The 10,760-nt window shown below is 33.6% G+C and overlaps 1 long non-coding RNA gene across 1 annotated transcript; it reads left to right on the top strand.

Moving 5' to 3' along the window:
• The first annotated feature begins 668 nt into the window (after positions 1 to 668).
• On the top strand, positions 669 to 6,470 carry LOC140859619 (uncharacterized). Its single transcript, XR_012143159.1, has 3 exons — positions 669 to 1,068; positions 6,023 to 6,233; positions 6,334 to 6,470. It is a non-coding gene; the product is annotated as an uncharacterized lncRNA (long non-coding RNA).
• Positions 6,471 to 10,760: the final 4,290 nt, after the last annotated feature.

The following is a 10,760-nucleotide window of genomic DNA, read 5'->3' on the forward strand; positions in this document are numbered from 1 at the left end:
AATCTAATCGCTAAGAGAGAATTATCTCTGATTTGATCAGGACTTTGATTCAATCAATTTTTAATTTGATTGAGATTTGATTAAGAAATTATAAACCTAATTAGATTGGTTTCATCTATTTATTTAGGTTTAACTAGATGTGATTTGGTTTGGAGTCAAATAAGAAAACCAAGAGTCCATAAAAGATTGGACTCTTCTTCCACGCACCACAAACTTTCAACGCCATTTCTCATCATGCACAAAAGAGTTTTGCATGATATTTTCTTCACTCAAAAGAGTGTTCCACCCTCCCTTTCTCACATCCAAAAATGGATAAGATATGGTTTTATATAGTAAGTTCAAATATGATTTGAATAAGTTATCATATAGGATAAGGTTTGACCTTATCCATAAAACTTGCCGCCCACTTCTTTTTATTCCTTTCTTTTATGTGATAAAAAGAAGAATTTTGTGGAATGAGAAATCAGATAGAGATCTGATTTAACATAGAAAATATTTGGTTGGGGCATCTCATGTTTATTTGGTGTGGATTTTGTGAGAAGGTGGCGACATCTCTTGGAAGAGTCCAAACATTGTTGGACTCTTCACCCTAACTCCTTACACACCAAAATAAAAGGGGTTTATTCTTTCTTTTGTGCATGTAAGAGAGATGAGAAGGATTCCTTCATGTTGAGTGGGCTTTTGGTGTGGTTCTATGGCATGAAAAATAAAGGAGAGTCCTCTCCTCTTAGGTTAGCGCAAAATCTAGATTTTTAGGATTTGATCCTGGGGTTTGGGAAGAGAGAAAAATAAGACAAAAAATTATTTTTTCTCTATACTTCTTTCTCATCCTCATATTCTTCAGATGTATTTCTTCAACCTCTAAAAAGATTCGAGAGTTTTGAAAAAAAGATCCAGATCAGCCAACAAGATGGTCTTCGTGCGAGCTAGCACTCCCCAGGAGATCGACTAGATCGGGACTTCGAGTGGACTTTTTGTCGAGACCGAGCACATGTATGACTGTGAGCAACCAGTGATGATCCTCTTTATCATATCTCTCAATAACGACGATCATCGATCCATGCTCAGGTATCGAATTTTAAACTCAGATAGATATAGATTTGATCTACTGCTCACATGTATGCATACAGATTTTATCCTTTGATTTTTTCAGATTTTATATGCCACATATCATGTCATAGATCCTAGAGTAGGTTGATTTGATGATTAGATCATATGTATGTTACGTTAATATGATTAATCTAGTTATTTTTTGCTACATTTTATTTCAAAAATTTTTGAAATACATGCAATCGTCTATATTTCCAACAGTGATATCAGAGCCTAGGTTCATTATGACATATTATGTATACATATTAAATCTAAAATTTAATTTTATTTAGATTTGATATGTGATATCTTAGATCTGAATTTAATTAATGGTTGATCATATAAATTGAAATAAGGTTATCTTGCTATAGGATTTACCCCTTATAGTAAACAGATTATCCTAATTTGTGCTGATCTTTGATAAAATCTGATTTTATATGTTGCATGTGATGTTTATGATCTAATTTAGATATGACCTAAAGTTATGATCAGATCTGATGTAATTTAGATTAGATCTAAATTTATGCATATATGATATATGATTAGATTAGATGATCCAATTAACAAGTACTTGGATTGATCACCAGACCGTCTGATTATAGAAGCAAGAAAGGTTTAAAGGCCCTCTCTTCCCATTCGATAAGGTTTCTTATGACGTATAGGGGTGCTATGTGATTAAATCTCATAAAAAAGAATGTGAAAGAAAAAACTTATTTTTCTGTAAAATTCTAGATCTTGAAATCCTAGATTTGTTGTATGTGATATAAAATTATATGAAATATAAAATATCTAATCTATATGATTAAAATTATTTTAATCATGAGAAAATAAAATCTAAAATTATAAAAGATTTAGATATATCTAAAAGGATGCATTTATGATTGATTTTATTTCAAGATTATGCAAAATTTTTCAGATCTAAAATTTTTTGAAACATGCTTGCATAATTACTGAGCTGATCCAGTTTTGAACTGAGTTAACCTAGTTCTCTTGTATAGCTGGCTCAGTGTTGATTGAGTCGATCCAGTTTTAGAACTGAAAGTCTTTGCATAAAATTTATTATAAATTATTTATAAAATAAAAAATTAAAATTGTTCAAAACCTAAATCTAAACCCATATTGAACCTACACTTAATTCAGAATTAAGTTGAACTAATTAGATCTAGAATTGTGAATTAAAGTTTAATGTCCTTCGCATAAAATATGAGTTGATGGATTTATGGGTTAGCTTTATCAGTTCATCTTAATTGGGTTAGACTTAAGGTTAGAATCAAAGAGTTAATGGACCAAGTAGAAAAATTGATTAAGTCTAACCAAATGTTGAATTAGATTAAATCAGACTTTCTCTAGAACCAATACAATAGTTGTAGATGATCAAGTCCATGTCTTTGATTAGACTTTCTCTAATGGGAGTTGTGCAAGTGATCCTTAGACCTGAGATCACTATGAAATCTTATACACATGAATCCATATTTTGGTTCATACTCAAGCATGGCTTTAAGACATGTACGGAGTGTTCTGGATATGGTAGGAGTGTGTACAAAGGTTGTGAGTAGGTCAACATGGAATTGATCACTCCTAATAAGAGGAGATCGCATCCTATGTATTCTCATTCGTAGATGAATTAAAAAATTTTTTTGATCAAAAGTAGGAAGGAGATTAGAAAGAGTTTCTAATACTTTTTTATTAGAATCATCATTGGTTAATTGAGAATCGATATAATATGTGTTTGAGTTTGACATAATTTCATACTCATGAATATATTCAGAGTGTTGGGATGATCAAAAGATTGTATTGCATGGTAACTTCCACTGAAGGATATATTTGATATTTTTATCAAATTTTTATATCTTCTGAGTAGTCATGATATATTGCTAGATGTCAATCTTGATTTATAGGTTTTTGATCAAATTAAAGAGTTTAATTCAAACGTCAATTAGAAAGAGTTCTAATTACTGAAATCAGATTAGCTCGATTGGACCAAATAGGTTAGATTAAATTCTAATCAAATTAGATCAACTTACACCCAGACCTACTACTAGCTAGATATAAAACCCAATGGGTCACACACATATAAACCAAGGATCCTTTTTAAAAAGGTTGATTGGAATTTTAGATTCAATCGGGGTTCCGATAAGCATGCTAGCACGTGTGGAATCCCTAGCTCTTTTAGAGATCAATTTGATCTCATGTCTTGCTCATTTGCTAGCCCAATTTGGTGAGCATTTGGGTCAGATCAAGCTACCTATAAGCAGCCAAAAAGAGGTATTATATCTAGTGTACACACCAAATAACTAAGAGTCCAACTTAAGAAGGACTCTTGGCACTAATATGCAGAATGCATGTGTACTTTATTTGTGGCATGGAGAAGGACTAAGAATCCTTCTGTTTTGGATCTCTATTTTTTATGAAAAGTAGATCAAATGATGAGCCACCTAGCACATTTTTGAAGTATAAAAAATCTTCCAGATTGTACATAAAAAAATTGCTGAAGCTTTGCTGCACGCATGATAGTTTTTTCTGGATGCATGAAGGGATGCGAAGACTCCTTCTATTTAGGTAGTATTAAGAAACTTTTTATCTAATAATTTTTGTGATAAGGATCAGTTTTAAGTGCTAATAATGTGATAAAAATTAAAAAATTATCAGATTAAGAAAGATTGCTTTTCATACCCTTTTCTAGGCATGTGCACGCACAACAGGGAGAAGGTGCTCGTGCATCTCTTCGGTGAAGAATTTCTCTCACATATGAACTCTTATCCAAATAATATGTCATTTGGTGATAGCCTTCCTATTTGAATAAAGGTTTATGTGACAAAATTTCACACTAATCTTATGCGTGAAGAGATACAAAAAGCATCTCATTCTAGGCATGCATGCATGAGAAGACAGGAATCGACGTATCACCCCCCGAAGAGTCCTTCTGTTTAAGGATTCTCAAATAAGTGATATGAGAACTTGATACACCTTTCCAGATGTGGCATTCCTTCTCTATTAGCACACTATCTAGTGCTATAAATAGGAGATGGCAGATGGGGTGATAATTCAATTCTTACATTCCCTATCCACTCCCTCTCTCCCTCTATTACAACTCTAGGTTTTAGGACAAAGCTTGTTCTTTTAAGACAAGCCTAATTCTAATAGCTCTCAGGTTTAAGAGGTCTTAAAAAAGGTGATCAAGTCTAGTGGATAGTTCAGAAAGGTTCAGACTCAGGTCTGGAGGAAGATCTGATCGATTGGTGGCTGGTTGAGTTCTAAGGGCTAGAACTCTTAAAGCAAGGTAAAGAAGGAGCGCAGTCCTTGGTTCAATTTTTATATGGATCATTGTTGGAGGGTGGACACTTGGATGCTTCATGAAAATTGGATTAGCGTTACAAGTATTCTTTTGATCCAAATTTATTTTATTGTACATTGATTGATATAGTCAAGAGTTTTTGGGCATTAGGTTTTCGGTGCATCGGGTGTTTTTTCATAAAAATTTAAACACCTAATCCTTTCGCTATGCCACCAGAACCCAATAGTGGTATTAGAGCCAGGTTGATCTATATAATCAAAGATTAGAATGTTATCTTGATTATGATCAAACATGGGTTTTTGGTTTGGTTCAAGTCAGGTCAAAGATTGAATCCGATTGAACATCCAAACCCTCGCATATCTTAGAGATATATTTTTAAATATAAAATATATGATACATATATAAATTTTTTTTTAATAGCTTAGTACTCTAATTGGGTTCATCATCAGGCCATCCAGTCACAAGAGCAAGTAGGGTTCAGAGACCCTCTCTTCCTATTCAATAGGGTACTCTTATAGCACGTAGAGATGCCATTGTGATGTCCTAAGAAGAAGAATCGTGAAAAGTATATTTTGCATTCATGCATGTTATTAGAACTTCATGCATATGTGATATGCTTGAGATGCTTAGTTATAATCATATTGAATGATTATGATTTCATATCTTAGAGATATGAATAGATGCCATGATTAGTTGTTATAATTATTAAGATATAACTATAATAGTGTATCATTGTGATTGAATTTGGATGTGCTTGAGACCATTAAAGCCCTCATAAAAATTATATTAAGTCATAGTGTTGTTAATCAGTAGTTGACCTATTTTTTGAATCGATTAATCAATTGGTGTCTAAGGAGTGTTTCAAATACGGTAGTTATTTAATTAGTTCTGTTGCTGGCCTGGCCAATTTTATTGGTGTCTAAGAAAAGCAACAGGGAGATTCCCACCAATCTTAATATTTTCTAGCAAATAGGATTAGTTTGAATTTTGAATGAAGGTAGCTTAGTATTTAGAACACTACATATGTCTTCCTTCATGCCTAGTCAATATCCTGTCAAAAATCATAGTAGGTTTGTTGTGATATCCACAAGGCTTGCTATGGAATTGATGTGGGTTTGTCTTGGTACATATTATATGCTTTATGGCATATTTAGATATATTGCTTTATTGTGATATCCACAAGGATAGTATTTTTCGATATGACTGTATAGAAATGAAGGATCTGACTTAACTAAAAATACTGTAGTTTGTTGTGATATCCACAAGACTATGAATATTTTTAGAGGTAGATTATGTTGAGAGTTGCATGAGATTAATTACATAGATTTTTCTATCTTTGAACTCATTGAGATTTGTTGTAATATCCACAAAGCTTCATTGAGGGATTAGGATCTCAACCCCATTAAAAAATCAGATTAGAATTTCTTATTTACTATAGGAGAGGGCTATGGTATCCGATAAAATAATGAGAGATATAACTAGTTTTAAAAGTCCTCATCTAGTTATGCATGTCAAACATGAGTGGTCTGCTTATACTATTATTTTTTATTTATGCAGATTTAAGTCTGTATTATGGCTTCTTTATTTTTACTGCATAACACCATAAATAAAAATATGTTGACTGATCCAACTCTGTAGATTGGTTGAGAAACTTGCAAATAAAATTTATATCAAGAAGAACTCCGATGTTCCGGATATTCCTGACTTGGGATGGTCAGTAATAATGAGAAGACAAAAGATGTCCATATGGATATTAGCTATTTATTTTATGGTAAGTTTGGATATTGGGAGTATAATTGCAAGAATAATCTGGCAAATTTGAAGCAGGATGCAAGTATAGCACCAAAAGGTATGTATATGATACAATCTATTTTTCATTGAGTGGCTCAAATTTTGATACTTGGGTATTAGATACCGTCTGTGGATCATATATTTGTAATTCATTACAGTAACTACAAAATATCAAAGGTCTGAAAAGAGGTGACCTTGAGCTTTATGGCGCAAGTGGAGAGTCCATTAACGCAGAGGCTATGGAAACTTGTATGCTTGATTTACAGGCAAAACTTTAGTATTGAAAGACTGTTATTACATGTCAAAGATCATTGGAAATATAATTCTATATCTTTATTATTAAAACAAGGTTATGAAATAAGGCTAATGGGAAATGGATGCTCTATTTTCTTTTCTAATGACTTTTATGGTAGTGGTTATATTGATAACAATTTTTAATTTTTGCACTCAATAAAAATATTTTTTATATTGAAAAAAATATGAAAAGAAAGAGAGAAGATGTGAATGTCACATATCTCTGGCATTGTCACCTTGGTCATATTAGTAAGTCAAGGATTAATAAGTTATACAAAGAAAAATTCTTTGACCCATATGATTATGAATCATTGGAAACTTATAAATCTTGTCTCATGGGTAAGATGATCAAGACTCTATTTTCTGAATATGAAGAGAGAATGAATGAGTTATTAGCCCTAGTACATACAGATGTATGTGGACCAATGACAATTCAGACCAGAGGAGGATACTCCAATTTTATCATTTTTATGGAAGATTTATCAAGGTTCGGATATGTGTATCTTATGAAACATAAATTTGAAGCCTTTGATAAGTTCAAGGAGTATCAATGTATGATTGAGAAACAAACTAAAAATGTATCAAAGTTCTTTGATCTGATCGAGGAAGAGAATACTTATTCAGTAAATTTTTTGATCATCTTAAAAGTAAAGGTATTCTCTCTGAATGGACCCCTCCTTATACACCCTAGTTAAATGGTGTAGCAGAAAGGAGATTCGCACTTTGATGGATATGGTGAGTCCATAAAGTGCTTCACTAATCGCCCAATATCTTTTTGGGATATGTTCCAGAGACTGCCACATACACATTAAATAGGATGCCTTCAAAGTTTGTTGCAAGTACACTATATGAGATATGGAAGGGAAGAAAGCCTAATCTTAAACATCTTAAAATTTGAGGCTATTCAGCTTATATCAAAAATATTTTTAGATATAAGCTTAGTGCTAGATCAGACAATTGTAGGTTTGTAGGATATCCTAAGGAAACTAATGGATACTACTTCTACCACCTACTGAACAAAAGGTGCTTGTTAGTAGGTATGCCACTTTTTTGAAAAATAAACTCATCCAAGAAGGAGGCAGTGGAAGGAATATTGAACTAACTGAAGTTTATGATCTACAAACCGATCTAGAAATATCCATAGTTGCACCACAAGAAGATCCTCAATCAGAAGTACCTAAAGATGAGGTACATCCATAATATACATCTCCTCTCTAAAGATCAGATAGAGTGTGTCAAGCACCTTTGAGATATGGTTTTATCATTAAGAATGACAATTCGATCAATAACATTCAAGATGATGATCCACTGACCTATTCAGAAGCTATCATGAGTAAAGACTCAGACAGATGGCTGGAAGCCATGAAATCTGAGATGGACTCGATATACACCAACCAAGTGTAGACCTTGGTTGATGCACCTGAGGGTGTGACCCCAAGAGGGTGTAAGTGGGTCTTCAAAAAGAAGATCAAAGCAGATGGCCAAGTAGAAACCTATAAAGCTAGGTTGGTGGTGAAGGTTTCAGACAAAAATAAAAAATTGGTTATGATGAAATCTTTTCATCAGTGGCTATACTCAAGTCCATCAGGATTTTGCTTGCTATAGCAGCATACTACGATTATGAGATCTGACAGATGGATGTCAAGACTGCATTCCTCAATGGGAATCTAGAGAAAGAAGTTTGTATGACTCAGCCAGAGGGATTTGTCTCAATGGGAGGGCAAATCAAGTATGCAAGCTAAAAAGATCCATCTATGGATTAAGACTGGCTTCGAGGAGCTGGAACATCCGATTTGATATGATAGTCAAAGAGTTTGGCTTTATCAAAAATAAAGATGAACCATGTGTGTATAAGAAGACAAGTGAGAGTTCTATTGTCTTCTTGGTTTTATATGTCGATGACATACTGCTCATTGAGAATGATATCCCAATAATGCAATCAGTCAATATTTGACTATCGAATAAGTTTTTCATGAAAAACTTGGGTGAAGCATCCTATATACTAGGTATAAAAATCTATAGAGATAGATCTAAAAGTATGATAGGCTTATCCCAGTCATGATATATAGATCTCGTATTAAAGAGGTTTAATATGGAGGCTAGTAAGAGAGGTTACTTGCTTGCAAGTCATGGTATACATCTTTCTAAGAAAATATGTTCTAAGACACTAGCAGAGAGAAAGAGGATGAGTGAAATCTCTTATGCTTCGACTGTGGGATCAATTATGTATGCCATGCTATGTACCAGGCCTGATGTAGCTTATGCTTTGGACATAGCTAGCAGATTTCAGGCTGATCTAAAAGAGGATTATTGGAAAGCGGATGATAGCAAGTCGATATCAGAGTATGTGTTTATCTTAAATGATGGGGTAGTGAGTTGAAAGAGTTTCCAGCAGCAAATAATATCTGACTCAATTACTGAGGCAGAGTACATCGTGCTAGTGAAGCTATTAAGGAAGCTGTCTGGATGAAAAAAGTTCATCATGGATTTAGGAGTCGTTCTTAAGAATGAAGGACCGGTGTCACTCTATTGTGATTACACTAAGGTCATTATTCAAGCAAAAAACCTAGGTCTCATTATAGATCCAAGCATATCCTCAGACGCTTCCATCTTGTTAGAGACAAGATGTTGTCCTTAAATGAGTAGACAGAAAAAATAATATAACTGACCCATTCACTAAGGCCATACCAAAGCAGCTATATAATCATCATCTTATGAGATATAAAGGCGATTTGCTTTAGTGCGAGTAGGAGATTGAAAGAAGAGTACCCTATAAGCCAATCGCAAGTGTGTTGTGAAGGAACTTTTCTTTATAATTTTCTAACTCATGAAATGATATTTATTATTTGAGGTATTGATTCATCATATTAGCTGCATCTTATTATGTCTAAGATTATGATGAACTCCAAAGATTAGGATAATGATTTTAAGAGACATGAATGGGTCATACTAGTGAGACCTAAAATCCTAAAATTCTAATCTTAAATATTTCTGATCGTAGAAATTGAGTCAGGGATCAAAGTTTCGGATAGACTGGCACATCCTATATATGCTCGATGAAGAGGATGGTTGATCTCACTAGCCAGTTATGTGGGATACTAATACAAGGATGTGGGTGCTCATTTGAGAAATGAGTTCACTGAATTGACTCGATGAAAGAGAACATCTTATGGAAGCCTTACTTGTATGTCAAATATGATTCTCTAAGTGGGAGTTGTGTAAGTGATCCTTAGACCTGAGATCACCATGAAATCTTGTGCACATGAATCTATATTTTGGTTCATACTCAAGCATGGCTTTAAGACATGTATGGGGTGTTCTAGATATGGTAGGAGTGTGTACGAAGATTGTGAATAGGTCAACATGGAATTGATCGCTCCTAATAAGAGGAGATCGCATCCTGTGTATTCTCATTCGTAGATGACTCAGAAAAAATTTTTGGCCAAAAGTAGGAAGGAGATTAGAAAGAGTTTCTAATGCTTCTTCATTGGAGTCATCATTGGTTAATTAAAAATTGATATGAATATGTGTTTGAGTTTGACATGATTCCATACTCATGAATATATTCAGGGTGCTGGGATGATCGAAGGATTGTATTGCATGATAACTTACCACTGAAGGATATATTTAATATTTTTATTATTTTTTATATCTTCTGGTAGTCATGATATTTCTAGATGTCAATCTTGATTTGTAGATTTTTGATCGAATTAAAGAGTTTAATTCGAATGCCAATTAGAAAGAGTTCTAATTACTGAAATTGGATTAGCTCGATTAGACCTAAATCGGTTAGATTAAATTCTAATCAAATTTGCTCAACTTGCACCTGGACCTACTACTAGCTAGATATGCAACTCGATGGTTATACACATATAAAAATTGGCCAAGGATCTTTTTTAAAAAGGTTGATTGGAATTTTGGATTCAATCGGGGTTCCGGTAAGCATGCTAGCATGTGTGGAATCCCTAGCTCTTTTAGAGATCAATTTGGTCTCATGCCTTGCTCATTTGCTAGCTTAATTTGGTGAGCATTTGGATCAGGTCAAGCCACCTAGAAGCAGCCAAAAAGAAGCACCATATCTGGTGTACATGCCAAATAACTAAGAGTCCAACTTAAGAAGAACTCTTGGCACTAATATGCAGAATGCATGCGTACTTTATTTGTGGCATGGAGAAGGCCTAAGAATCCTTCTATTTTGGGCCTTTATTTTTTATGGCAAGTAGATCAGATGATATCCATCTAGCACACTTTTTGAAGTATGAAAAATCTACTAGATTATGCATGAAAAAAT

This window comes from Elaeis guineensis, chromosome 8 (genome assembly GCF_000442705.2).
Source record: "Elaeis guineensis isolate ETL-2024a chromosome 8, EG11, whole genome shotgun sequence".
NCBI lineage: Eukaryota > Viridiplantae > Streptophyta > Magnoliopsida > Arecales > Arecaceae > Elaeis > Elaeis guineensis.